Below are 13,921 nucleotides of genomic sequence, written 5' to 3'. Positions count from 1 at the left end.
TCGCTTGTTTTCCTTCCAAAAGGAGCAATTACCAGCAAAAGTCAAACTCAGGGTAGTAAGTCTATTAAATACATACATTCTTAAACATACATACAGGATATCTCAGCAAATTAAGAAAACTGAAGCAATATGCAACAACTTACATATGGCAGCAAGGAAATATTAGTGACTAAAAAAGTTATAAAACTATGCTAGATTTAACAGTGAGAGTATTAAAATATAATATTAGGATACAGCATTTACCGTTTATACATCTGGGGGAGAGGGAAGGAAAACATCAAAAAGCTCTGGTCAACTCAAACCTCTCTGGGTTTCTATTTATTCAGCTTTCCTAAAATGTGATTTAACTAACTACTGTTCATATCCCTAACGCTTCAGAAATTCTGGGAACTTAAATTTAAATGAAATTTGCTGAATCTTATGATTTATTTTAGTACTTTCATGAGAAGACCAGGATGTATCAAATTTCACTCAATTTAGGGAAAGAAATCACATTCCATTCATCCAGATAAGGAAGGATTCCTCATTTCACCAATGACCAATGTCTGCAAAACAAACATCATCTTTAAAAAATAAAGAAAGAAAGAAAGAAATTCCAAAATTACCAGAAATAATTTGAGGCTGACAGTAGAATTAAAGGGGGAAAAAAGTCAACAAGCACCAAAATGTATTATATGAAATCCAACACTTCAGAAATAATACTTGAATGCTTACTGGACCTATAAACGCATATGCATCTAATGCTTGGCCGCTTTTATACAAAGCCCACTGAAAGTGGGATTTCATTCACTGAGGTTCTTTGAGATGTTCCTGACAGAAACAGAAACTGCACAAATCTTTAAGCTACTTTACGCTACAGCACTTCTGAGGGAAAAACAACATGAAAGCCAACTTTTGAACATATTCATATTAATAAAAACCTATCCTAATACCCTTCTAAATGGAAAAACTTAAGAGGTTATTTTTATATGCAAATTTACATATTGGAAAGCCAAAAATACACAGTAAGAAATGACTGGAAATACAGGCATCTCTAATTTTCAACATCTAAGGTGTCGGAAATGCAGTCAATCTAGAAATCACGTGTTTTTCGGCATGATTCAGTTTCATTTTTTCTGGGCTCATTCATTCTTTTCTGATGACCACGCACAATCAGTGGGCACACTAACCGTTAGGAATGCTGTCTCCTGGTGGAAAAGGGTCATCACAAGGGTGTATATCATGTCTAAAGATCACCGTAAGGTGAGGACAAAGAGGGAGCAAGATACAAAGAGAATAATGTTTTTCTTGTCTTTCATTCTTTTTCCCCCAAAAGTTCAAAGAGACAAAAAAATAATGGTAAAACAGGCACGGTGATAATGGACGTGAGATTTTGTTATATCTGCAAAACAACCCAAAATATCAATGTCTCCTCAGCAAAAGAGAACTGTTATGTTCAACCTTATTTCCTATTCTTGGCACTTCAGTTTAATGTTTGTCTGGAATCAGGCTACTCACCTATGTAATCCATGGAACATTAAAATATTTGAATTTTGTCTATCATCTCAAATTACTCAATAAAAGGAAAGCAAAGAAAAACAATAATTAAATAATTTGCTTATAATGAATCATCACCAGCCTTCCCCCTCCCTAGCTTGGATATTTTATTGACTTTTGTATTTTAATCTAGTTTCTCTCTTCTTGTTGTTTCACAGTTTCACAATAGAAAGACAGTTCCACACAATTACCATTCTAAAATTCTATAGTCTAAAACACAGTCAACATAAATAGGTACATAGATGATTTCCATCATTTCCTTTAAACTCATTTCCATTTTTCCTCTCGCTTTTAACCTACCAAACCAAATTATTACTGAATAACATCTTAGCCTCAGATAAGCTCTCAAATGTTTCTTTGAAAAGATGAATGTTAATTTTAAAACAAATGCTTTTCACCTCTCTTTAAAAAAATAAAAAGTAAAACACAGTCACAGATCATTTTTCGACAATTTTGAGGTTAAGGTCTACCTAGATGGTAGGAGATTAACAGAACTGACAAACCTTTAGAATGACCACAAAAAAAACCCGAGAGAAATCACAGGCTGGTAAAATCAAGAATGAAGAATAGACATTGATCACTACCAACCAGAAAAACTTCACAAGGATTACGAGGGAATACTCTGAAGAAGTTTATGCCACCAAACGAGACAACTAGATGAAAAGGAAAATTCCTGGAAACATACAAATTAACAAAACTGACTTAAAAAGAAAGAGATAAGCTGAATAAATGTATAGCAAGTTAAGAAATTGAATTAGTAATTAAAAATCTTCCCACAGAGAAAACCTCAGGCCCAAATGACTTCACAGGTGAATACCTAAAAAAGAAATACCAATCTTTCACAAATTTTTCTAGAAGAGGAAACACTTCCTAACTCATTCTATGAAACCAGTTTTATGCTGACACCAAACGCCAGACAAAAATAACACAAGAAAACTACAGATCAATATCCCTCATGAATTAGATGCTGCAAAAATACTCAACAAAATATTAACAAATCAAATCTAGAAACACAGAAAAAGAATTACATACCATGAACAAATGGGATTTATCCGAAGAATGCCAAGTTGGCTTAACCTCCAAAAATCAATTAGTACTATATGTCATATTAATAAACGACAATACTACATGGGTGTCTCAATAGATACAGATTTTTCTTTCAAAAAATCCAACACCCATCTGTGGTTAAAAACTCCCAACAAAGAATTTAGCATCTATTCATTCACGGTCAGGGCTTTCTATTTAAGACATTTTTCCCTACTCTAGGCCATGAAGCTACCCTATATTATTTTTTACCTTTCATCTTTAGATCTACAGTCTGTCTGGCATTGATTTTTGTGTATGTTATAAAGTAGGGGTCAAATGTCATTTATGGACATCCATCTCAAGGATCACACACCAATGACCGGAAAAGACCACCCTTTCCAAACTATTTTGCACTTAACATAATCAAATGTCTACACATGTTTGGTTCTGTTTCAGGGCTTTCTGTTCAGTTTCATTCATCTGTTTGCCCACACTTGTGACAATACCACATGGTCTAGAATATTACAACTTTATAACCTCTTGATATCTGATAAGTCCTGCCACCTGTTGTTCTTCAAGGGTGTCTTGAAATTCTTTGCCCTCAACATGTATATAAATTCTAGAAACAGATAGTCAAGTTCCACCTCCTAAGATTTTTTCATGCTATGGACTAGGGTTGAACAGTATCTATATCAATTTAGGGTGAACGTCTATATTTAGTCTTTCATACCATGAACATGGTATATTCCCTCTTTTCTTACCTGTTCCTTAAATTCTCTAAATATTTTATGGTTTCCTATGTAAAGGTATTATAAATTTCTTGCAAGTTCTATTCCTATATATTTGGATTTTTAATGCTATTATAAGTAGTACCTTTATTAACTTCATTTTCTAATTGTTTACGGCTATAGAGAATCTAGCAACCATGCTAAAGACACACCTTAAGTCTAATAACTTACACGGATTCTTTTGGATATTTCTGCATACACAATAGTTTCACCTGCATATACTGAATTTTTTTCTTCTTTTCCAACTCTAGTATCTTTTATTTCTTTTTCTTATCTTACTGCACGGGCAAGAACCTACAATATTATGCTGAATAAATGTGGTAATTACAAGCATCCTTATCTCATTTCCAATTTTAGAAGATAACTTTTCATTATTTCAACACTAATATGATATTTGCTCTAAGTTTTCTTACCGATACTCTTCCTAGTTTGCTTAAAAGTTTTTCATCATGAATAGATATTAAATTTTAGTGTTTCCTGCATCTAATGATGACTGTATAGTTTTTTCTCCATCGATATGGTGAGATGCGTTGGATTTGTTGAATGCTAAACCGACACTGCATTCTAGAATAAACACAAATTGTTCATGATATATTATCATTTTATGTTGATAGAGCTAATTGTTATTTTTTAGGATTTTTGCAAGCATGTTCATGAATGAGACTGTCCTAAGGTTTTTTTCTTGTAACATCCTTGACAATATTAGATATTAAGATTATACTAGGGCTTCCCTGGTGGCGCAGTGGTTGAGAGGCCGCCTGCCGATGCAGCGGACACGGGTTCATGCCCCGGTCCGGGAAGATCCCACATGCCGCGGAGCGGCTGGGCCCGTGGGCCATGGCCGCTGAGCCTGCGCGTCCGGAGACTGTGCACCGCAACGGGAGAGGCCACAGCAGTGAGAGGCCTGCGTACCGCAAAAAAAAAAAAAAGATTATGCTGGCCTGGCAGGATTTTCAGGCTCAGAGGATTTTGTCCACCTGATTCCAAAGCTCCTCATACATTCTCCCTCCAAAACATACACAAGGAGAGTGACCACATATGATCCATGCCTTCCAGCATTAATATAGGAGGCAGAATACAACAGCCTTCAAATCATCTGTAAGAGGAGGAATAAACTAACTGAATTCCAAGAGAGCTTCCAACACACACCACTGCAAGCCTGGAGATGCTTCTCGTGCTGAGTCACTGACACGTTGCATTATTCAAGTAAGCCCACCACATCTAAAACACCAACTTGGAAGGCTCAACCATCACTGAAAGTACAGGTTTTGTTGTTTTCATTCCTGATCCTCATGTAGTTTTAATTATCATTATTTATATACAGCTTTATTATGATGAGTATTTCCTATAAGTTCATTCAAATCTTTATTTAATGGGGGACAAGACAGACAAGCTCCCACCACTTACGTCCAATAAAATCATAAGCATCTCAAACAGTAAAAAATTGGATAAAATATACATTCCATTTAAAAAAACTGTACATGGAACTTTTACTTATACACAGTTGATCTAAGTTATATCAGTGTCCAAAAAGGGAAAAAATGCTGAGTAAATATTAAAATGCAGGGCAATATTGTCTCAAATGAAATTTGACTATCAGTAGCAACCAAATAGCCTAAGAAATAAAGCCACAAACTTCTAAACTGCATAGCAGAAAAAGTAGCCATAAATGTAGTTTAAAAGAAAAATTGTCCTAAACCCTTTAATGCCTAAGCCCTAACACAATTCTTTCAAATGATACCCTAAGTTTTGTCATGGCCATAATTTTTTTTTTGGAGGGATAGAATGAAAGAAACTGGGCATATTGGAAATGGAAGAAGTCTTTAATTAGCCTATGCAATGCAATGGACAAACAGCACAGGAGCTGTGCATTTTTAATTACAGCTCAGGTAGGGACTTCATCATCGCTGATAAGCCTTGTAACCGTTCAAAATTACAATGCCCATTTTTAAAAAGAAGTAACGTTTTAATAATCTTCCTCCCTGGGATATCTCAAAGAGCAATTCCCACTTCAGTCAAGCCTTTGGAAACAAAGTTGTTTGCAGTGTGTAATTAAAATCTGAAGGCCGGTGACTGGGGAATTTGGGGGTTTCTGAGACTGCTGGTTTTTAAACCAATAATCAAGGTAGTTAACTCTAAAGGTGTACAAAAACGGGAGACAAATCCTATGGAAAACTAAGAACCAAGATATGTTTTAAATCTACAGGGTTGGTTATAAAACAAATGTTTTTCTATTTCTACTGAAACAGATGAATGTCCTATTCTGAAAAAGTACAATCATGCCCCCAAAATTAAGGTCTTACTTTGCAGACATGGAAAGTGAATCTATCCCTCCCCTTTCTAGGCTGTGGACAGCCTCGCACAGGATGAGACCAACATGAGCACAGGCTCTATCTCCCTGCAACCTTCTGGTTCATGCCATCCTCCTTTTGGATTGGATATTTTACTCCCTCCTGTTTAGACACTATTCCTTCCATGCACCACAGGGAGTAATTCAAATCCATGGTCTCTCCTTAAGCATTCACTCTAACCTGAGGAAAGAACACCACCCAGCAAAGAGTTACAAAGTCAACTGAAAGCTGTTATCAGCCTAGGTAATTCCCTAACACAAGACTACATAAGGTAATAGGCAAAAACCAACACCCCCTGTGTCATACACATATTTTGAGGGCAAAATGACTCAGATCAAGTTTTTTAAATTACATAGTAGGGGTAGTGTTCTGCTTAGGTCATGAATCAAAACTTATGACATATTCAGTCAATGAAAGAATATCTGTTGAAGCTCTTCTATGGCAAAGAATACACTATTTCATCCACTTAGCTGATAAAATGTGGCTACATGGGTTGTTGTTTACAATCACATCCATACTTTATATCGCAACAGAATTTCACTGAACTGTTCATGTGCACAAAAACAAGTACCAGCACTCAACGACAGGATGCTATGAGATGAACTAAAATGCAACGTTTGTAGTAGGCGACGCAATCTCTGGATTGCGCTGCAGCACAACTTTTACAGGTCCAGTACGGTTTTCAGAAATCAGAAGTACTCAGAGACCGAAGGCCACATCAGCTGGGGGAAGACAATGTGTGTTATCACTGCGAGCTAAGGCCATGACCTAACGAGGTCTTTACCTGAGGTTATCTGACAAAGGCAGACACACCTACCAAACAGGCACCACGATGTGTGGTTGTTGACCAGGAGGGAGTTTATAGTTAAGTGAGCAGGACAATGGACCCTTTGCCTCACCTCTCTAGCTTTTGACGACAGGAGCTTGGCTGTATCAACACTGTTATCAGCAGTAACTAGCGTGATACATAGTAGGCACTCAAACATGTGTGGACCTCCTGAAAAGAACCAGAAAGCAAAAACTGAAAGAAAAAAGTTAAAATAAATAAAACATTGAAAAAGTTCAAGAATATATAATATAGCTGAAGACACCTTTACATTAGTTTCAAGACCACTGCTCCAGAAGGTCAAAGGGCATCCCAACAAGAGGAGCAAGGGACAATGTCACCCGTACAAAGTTTAGAGATGATCCCAGATGCTGTGCTCAGGGTCAAGGCCCAGAGGCTCTAGTAGACCTGAAAGGTGGGAGAATACCCTGGGATGTTTGGGATGTTTAAAATTAAAAAAAAAAAAAAAAAAAGCCAACAGAAGCAAAGAGCTAACGTCAAAGAGAACAGGCCCAGGTGGGGGGACCGGAGACAGAACAGGGTGGCTCTACAGATCAGGACTGAAACCCGAGTATGGGAAAATATTCTAATCTAGGGACATCTACTAAGTTAGGAGGATAGGCTCTGACACAAAACAAACAAGACTGGCCTTGAGGTAAGTGGCTGAGAAAGCACCGCCAGGACAGGGCAGCAACGGAGAGGACGTCACAGATAACCTGACCGCAGAGGACACCAGGACCTGGAAAAAGACAAGGCTGTGCGCACACAAACCCACCCTTAGAAGGACCACCCGCCCTAGGAAAAGCATGCCTTAAAAGGAAAACAGCATCCTAAAAAGGTTGTCTTTAATAAGAGAAAATAAAGTCACTGTTAAAAAAATTCCACCCTGTGCCAGACGTTCCTCTCTAGTGAATGCCCCTCTCTCCTCTTCAAAATCCAGCCTCCCTTGACTGGCTTCACCCCCTTAGCACCGTCACCCCTTAATCCACGGCAATAAGGCTCCATTGTGATGCCTCTTGCCAAAATCAGTAATTACATCCTAGGGCTAAAACCAATGGAAATTTTGAAAGCACCATCTAGCCACCTCTGTCTAGCAACCCCTCTCTCTTGGTACTTTAATATGCACAAATCCCTCCCTTAAAAAAGAAGAAAAGGGCCCCCTTCACCCACCCTCCTCTGTCACCCTTCAGCACCAGCACACTCTGTGGCCCCCGCTCACTAGGAAACCCTCTTACAAAGCAGCCATCTCACTCCTGTCCCCATCACTGTGGCATCACTGCCGTCAGCTATGTTACAATGACCTGGCTGTTACCGTCCCTCTTTGCTGAGGTTTTCCTGGACCGTGGCTTCCCAGACACCCATCCTTTCAGCCTCAGTGTGGGAGCTTATCTTTTAAACACAAGAGTCCTTCAGATCCCATTCTCCCCACTCCTTTTCTTCACGCATGCTCTGCACAAGCTTCTTGAATTTACTCCATTAACAAAGGCAGAGGTTCTAGAACTTTCTCTTCTCACTGAACCCGTTCACTCAGCCCTGATTGCAAGGACAAATGCCTACTGAGTAATGGAACCATTAGATACTGCAAATAACAAGTAACTATGTCCTAGCAACTTAGTACCCATTTGAACACAGCACAACTTCAACTGAGGAAAGTGGGTATTTCACTTCTCTCTTCAATAAAACACAAACAGCATAATTTCTCACACCTTGGAGTCAGACTGGATAGCACCTCCCCCGTTCCCTGGTCCACACCGATCTGCACGCACAACAGCAACCAGTGAAACCCCAGCTTTGCAAAGATGACGTCATCAGAAGGAACGTGACATAAACTCCTGGAGAAACTGAGCAGGCAGGTCCCGCAGGGTTGACAGCTGTTTGCACTGCTGAGCGTCCTTCATCGAACTCATACTCCCTGCGAGTTCACTGTGGCAAGCAGTTTGGGAACCGGTGCTGAGAACTCTCACACTCGTGCCTCCAGTCCAGACACCTCCCAATATCCGGATCCCAGTGCAGCCACTGACCGCTGCGTCCCGCAGGCACCTTGAACTTGACAAGGGCAGCATCTTTCCCCCAAACGGCGGCTGCTCGCTGTCCTGGTGCCTAAGGACAGCCTCACCACCCACCAGCCGCCTGGCCACAACTCGGCACTGCCCTGTCCCCTCGCTCTCCCAGCACACGCGCGCGCACACACATGTGCACACACGCACGCCGACAACGCCGTCCTACCCCCTCAGGCGCCCCTCCCTCCAGCCTTGCCCCGCTATCCGTTTTCCAAGGGCACGTCTGACTGCGTCCGTTTGGGTCACCCAGCGGGGAGGCCAGGCCCCTCCTAACGGGCCTCGCAGGGCCCCGGAGGCCCGGCCCACCCCTCCTCCTCCCACGCGGCGCCCTGGCCCCCTCCCCCCACGCCGCCCTAACCTCGGCTCTAGCTGCTCCAAAGCCTGGTGCCCCCGACAGGCCTCTGTACTCTCTCCTTTCCCCCTGGCACTTCTGGGGGCGCTTTCCTCGTCTCTCCGAACCGTCCCCAGGCTCGGGTTTCTGGTCATCCCGGGAGCTCCGCGAGGGCCCGTTCGGAGCACACTGCGCTGTGACCAGCGGCTCCCACGGTCGCAGACGCCGGCGAACCGGGAGCTCATCCGGGGCCCACAGAGGCACCTGCCTTGTTCCCCTGTGTCCCCGAACACCCCGTGAACCCTGGAGTTCGCTGAATGAATAAGGCGGGCCCATGAGTGGGTCCGGCCAGTCCCGGGATGCTCCACGGCCCTCACCACGGGCTCTGCTTCAGCAGCCGCCGCGTTGCACGGGAACTCGGCGCACCATGAGCATCCTCAGAGCTGTCGTCTCTTATTTCTGCAATCCCAGTACTGAAATAGCAGCGCCCGGTACTTCGCTGGCATCCACTGAAGGGCTTTTGAATAAAAATGGTGACTACCCCATGGCATTAAGTGCGGTCACCCCTGGAGAAAGAAACAGGACCAGACGGGGGGGCGACAGGACCAGGAGGAAGAGGAACTCAGACTTCCTGCTCCACTTATCTCTACAGTGATAGTAAATGTATGTTACAACATGCGTTATTTACGCATTGCTGGTCTACGATACTCCTGCATTACCAGCCTAAAATGAAGTCAGGGGTAGAGAACCAGCTGGGAAGAGGCATGCATGGGTCCCAACGCCAAGAGCAGCTCCTGAGAACATCTGACCTCAAAGAGGAAAAACAGGCCCTGAGAAAAAAAAAAAGGACTGAAAAGAGAAGTCGAACATCTGCAGTCTGTCCAGCCATATGGAGGCGCTCCCAAGAAAACATAAGGAGTTATAGCAGCCTGTGAGTGGAAAACACAATCTCGAATATTCTTCAGAGAAAGTCCTGGGAACTCTAAACGACCATAAGCAGTGGCCCATGAGCTATATGTTGAATACTTATAACAGGCAACTATTTCAATCAAAACGTTCCAATAACCAGAAGGTTCCTTGCCACATGAAGGCTTCCATGGGAAGGGTAAGGCGCGTCTACAAGGACACACTGAGAAGAGATGGGTGCTACAATATGTTGGCAGGACCGCTCGGCAAAGTGTGTTTTTTCACCTTTATTTTCAGAATTTTGTAAAAATGGTGTAGCACATCATTGCCTATTAGGTCATAAATCTGAGGCAAACAGAAAACAGCAACCAGAAATGCAAGAACAATTTTTATAAGGAGATAGTTCCAGAACGAGCTTCTTTTCACTGTGTTAAGAAAACAGAGACTACAGGTCAGACGGTAACTATATAAAGCCAACCAAACTTTCCAACCTAGTGAGCTTGAAACATCTGAAAAGACACAACTCTCATGAATATCAATTAAGGAGGTTTTTAAAAAATGAAGAAAAATGAGTATGACGTGGACTACGCTCTTAGGAAGGAGACCAGACACACAATGAGAACTGCCTATGGGAAAGGCCAAACCCGGCTTTCTTTCGTTTAACCTCTCAAGTAGATAAAAGAACTAGCTTTAAAGAATCTCTGCATTGTTTCACTGCTAGAAAAGGAAAGTTGGGTAAGGCACGTACAAAAAGAAGCAACCAGCGTTCAATAGAATTTGCCCTAGAGGCAATAGAGAAGTAAGTCAATTATAACACTTTGAACCTAGTTTTGATAGAGATGCAGACATTTTAAGTTTTAGACAAACCTAATTTTTTTTAAGATGCAAAACATTTCTAATGGCTGGCTCCTGCCCTTAAAAAATGTGGATTCCGATTCTTAATCTTTCATGCCTCACGATGCATTTGATTTGAAGAGCCTCAAAGCAAAAACAGGTCTTTTTAATTGTCAGTTGTTAAAAACTTAATAATTACTGCTGGTAATAACTGAGAATTTAAAAGTCATCCCCAAATGAGAAAGAATTCCTATTGCGCCCAATAGCAGCTAAGAAACGAGATGCTCCATTCATCCTTAAACCCACAGCTGAGTTTCTTAATAATTAAGAACTCTGCTCTCCAGTGGGGAACTCTCCCTTGCACAGAAGCTGAACCAAGAAGAAATCGCCATTGCCGGTTAAGCAGCACACACGGAGAGGCAAAAGCTTTCCCCTCGCCGAAGCCCCGGCGCGGAGGAGGCGCGAGAGCCGGGCCCCGCCGGGAGAGCCTCCCGGGAGGACGCATCCCGGCCCGCGGGCCCCGGAGCGCCCAGTCCCCGCGCCCCGCAGCGGGCCGCTCGCAGGCTGCCGACCCCTTCCCGGCACCCGGAGCCCAGCCCGGCTACCGAGGCCGGGACCGGGACCCCGGGCGCCCGCAGCCCCGGGGGAGGGGGCACCGGCCGCGGGGAGGGCTTAGCCGAGGGGAGAGGGCCGGACCCGGGCGGCGGGCACGCGGGGACTGGGCCAGGTGCGGCGAGGTCGCGCGCAGCCCGGAGGGACGCGAGGCTCCCGGACGCGGGGCAGCCCCAGGCCCATGGTGCGGCGCGGGCCGAGGCCCGGGCGCCACTTGCGGCCGGGATGGCGGGCGCCTGCCCCGCAGCCGGGCGGCACACACCGGGGCCGAGGGTCGGGGGGCGGCGCGGGCGAGAACGGCGCCGGGCCGCGCAGCGACGGCGGGAAGCCCGGGCCGGCGCGGGAGCCGGCGGGGAGGATACGCCAGGCTGCAGGGCGGGCGCAGGCGGCGGCGCGGCCGCAGTGGGCCCCACCGCCCGCCCAAGCGCCCGGGCGATGCAGCAAGTTCACTTGGCCGCGGGGCTGCGGGGCCCGCGCCCGCCTCTGCCCGCGGGGCAGCCGCCCGACCCGAAGCCGAGCAGCGCAGGGGTCAAGGCCGGACACAGGGAGCCGGCCGGCCGCAGCCCGCACTTACCGGTCCGCGGTTCCGCCGCCGGCGCCGGCGCCGGGCTCCCAGCTCCATGGTCCCGCCGCCCCGCGGCCGCCCGGCACCCCCACCCCGCACCGCCCCGCACGCAGCGGCGCCAGCGACGCCGCCTCCAGCCCGGCCACGGCCGCGGCCACGCCCCCTCCCGGCGGGGGGCCAGGCCGGAGCGAGAGGGGGGCCCAGCGCCGGCTCCACCAACCAGGGCCGGAGAGCCGGCCGCTGCTCCCGGATTGGCGAGCGCCTCGGCCAATGGGGGCGTGGCAGGAGCGCGGCGCGTCGGCGCCGGGGGGCGGGGGATTGCGGAGGAGGCGGCTCTAGCCCTTCGTCCTCCGCCCCGGGTCGGGCTGAGGCTTTGGCCGGAGTCCCTCCCGGAGTGGACAGGTAGGGACTCTTTGGGCAGAGTTTAGCCTGGGGGCCGTGCAACACCTCCGCTTACGATGTACCACTGCAGTCCCTTCGGGTTTCCACCCACACCCTAACCTTCCCTGGGTTTGAGGGCTCTTGGGAGACAGAGGTCCATCTACCTGGGTGCTGCAGAGTTGAGGGTTCACAACCCTGAGAGGATTACAGCCATGCCCTCGGTTGGTCTTATGCCCTTCTCAAATCCGTCAGCATTCTGCCTGCAGAATCTTCTCATTCCCTCTGCAGATTCCTCTCTTCTTTTCCCCCCGCCTCCGACTTCAGTCTCCCTCCGCCCAGATGTGAGAGAATCCACAATACCTATTAAATACAGGGTATCCCTTAAACGACCCAGCCAAGCCCCCTGGCAGTGGGACTTGATTGATGACTCGGGGGTAAGCTTAAGGAAAGAAAAGGGAGGAGGAAAAGGAAGGAAAGGAAGACAAGAAAAAAAGGAGAAGCCAATTATGTTCTCCTAGGTCCTGAAGGAAAGGGGTTTAAAAACATCAAACAGAAGTGTTATCTTTATTTCACTTTACTTGCCTTTATGCTTTTTGGTTTACCAATAAGGTCACTAAATTGAAAAGCTTTTAGGAAATAAGTTCAAATCCCAATAAAGAGTCCTAGAAAAACTAACTCAGGTTGTCTTTATAGACATGTGATAACTACCCACATCTGATCCGGCTCGTAACAGCAACTAAATGCTAGGAAAAATGCATAGCAGCTGATAACAATTTTAGCAAAGTTTGCAGCACCAGAAATGCAGAAGAAAACTCATGCATCACTCTTCATGTGTAATCTATTAACCTACATTACTTCCAAAGGAAGCGTCTTTAAAGCTCTATTTTAAGGTGACATATTTAGTTTCCATATCATGTCAACATGAAATATTCTGGTCATTAATAAGGTAAACAGGATTTTAGTGAAATATTACAGTACTCTGTATTTGTAGTATTGATACTAGGGTGATAAATTTCTGTTGCATGCAAAGCTGACTTGTTATTCAAGTTGAAACGGCTTTCCTTCATTTTAATCTTCATTTACCTAGGGGAATAGCTTCCAGGTCTATATTTAGGTCATTGATTTAGAATTCAAAAATGTGAAGGTGTAAGATACCCAGAGTCTGTTTTCAGGGTTGCAGATCACATTTCCCTTGCTTCTCCTGTCTTCAGTGACCCCCCGCCCCGCAACTTTATATGAACTGCTGCAACACTTAATTCACACCCACTATTAGCCCTTAATTGTACTGTCCTGAAGTGTTCAGGATTGTTTCATATAAGTCGGTTTTATCTCTAATTAGATGGTAAGTTCCATAAGGGTAAGGTCCTTATTTTATACTACTGTTTCCTTCCCCCGTGCTGTCTGGTGCAGTGCTGAATATGTAGTAAATATAACCCTACCCTTAGTATTGTGTCCATAATGTAGAGAATTTTCTTCAAATATAGTACTTCTGTGAACCAGCCCTTTAAATAAAATTGCTCAGAGCAGTTGCATTGAGGGGCTAATGCCACATACTTAGCTGGAAAAATGTTGCCAAATCAGGGAGTAAATTGGTTGCCTGTAACAGAAACTTGAGTAAAGTGCATACCAACAGGGGTTGCTTCTTACCACGTGACAGGAAGTCTGGAGACAGCCTGGAGGGTCTGCAATATCTCCAGGGTGTCAG

At 44.9% G+C, this 13,921-nt stretch overlaps 1 protein-coding gene across 1 annotated transcript in view; it reads right to left on the bottom strand.

Moving 5' to 3' along the window:
- Positions 1-11,930, bottom strand: part of WASF3 (WASP family member 3) — a 94,970-nt gene extending 83,040 nt beyond the window's left edge. Inside the window, exon 1 of the mRNA XM_060080161.1 lies at positions 11,845-11,930. The gene's annotated coding sequence lies outside the window, so the exon portion shown is untranslated. The remainder of the gene's footprint in view (positions 1-11,844) is intronic.
- Between the last annotated feature and the right edge of the window lie 1,991 nt (positions 11,931-13,921).

Source organism: Mesoplodon densirostris, chromosome 17 (assembly GCF_025265405.1).
Source record: "Mesoplodon densirostris isolate mMesDen1 chromosome 17, mMesDen1 primary haplotype, whole genome shotgun sequence".
NCBI classification, from domain to species: Eukaryota; Metazoa; Chordata; class Mammalia; order Artiodactyla; family Ziphiidae; genus Mesoplodon; species Mesoplodon densirostris.
The sequence above is the reverse complement of the archived record's forward strand: the minus strand, read 5'-3'. Positions and strand labels throughout refer to the sequence as shown.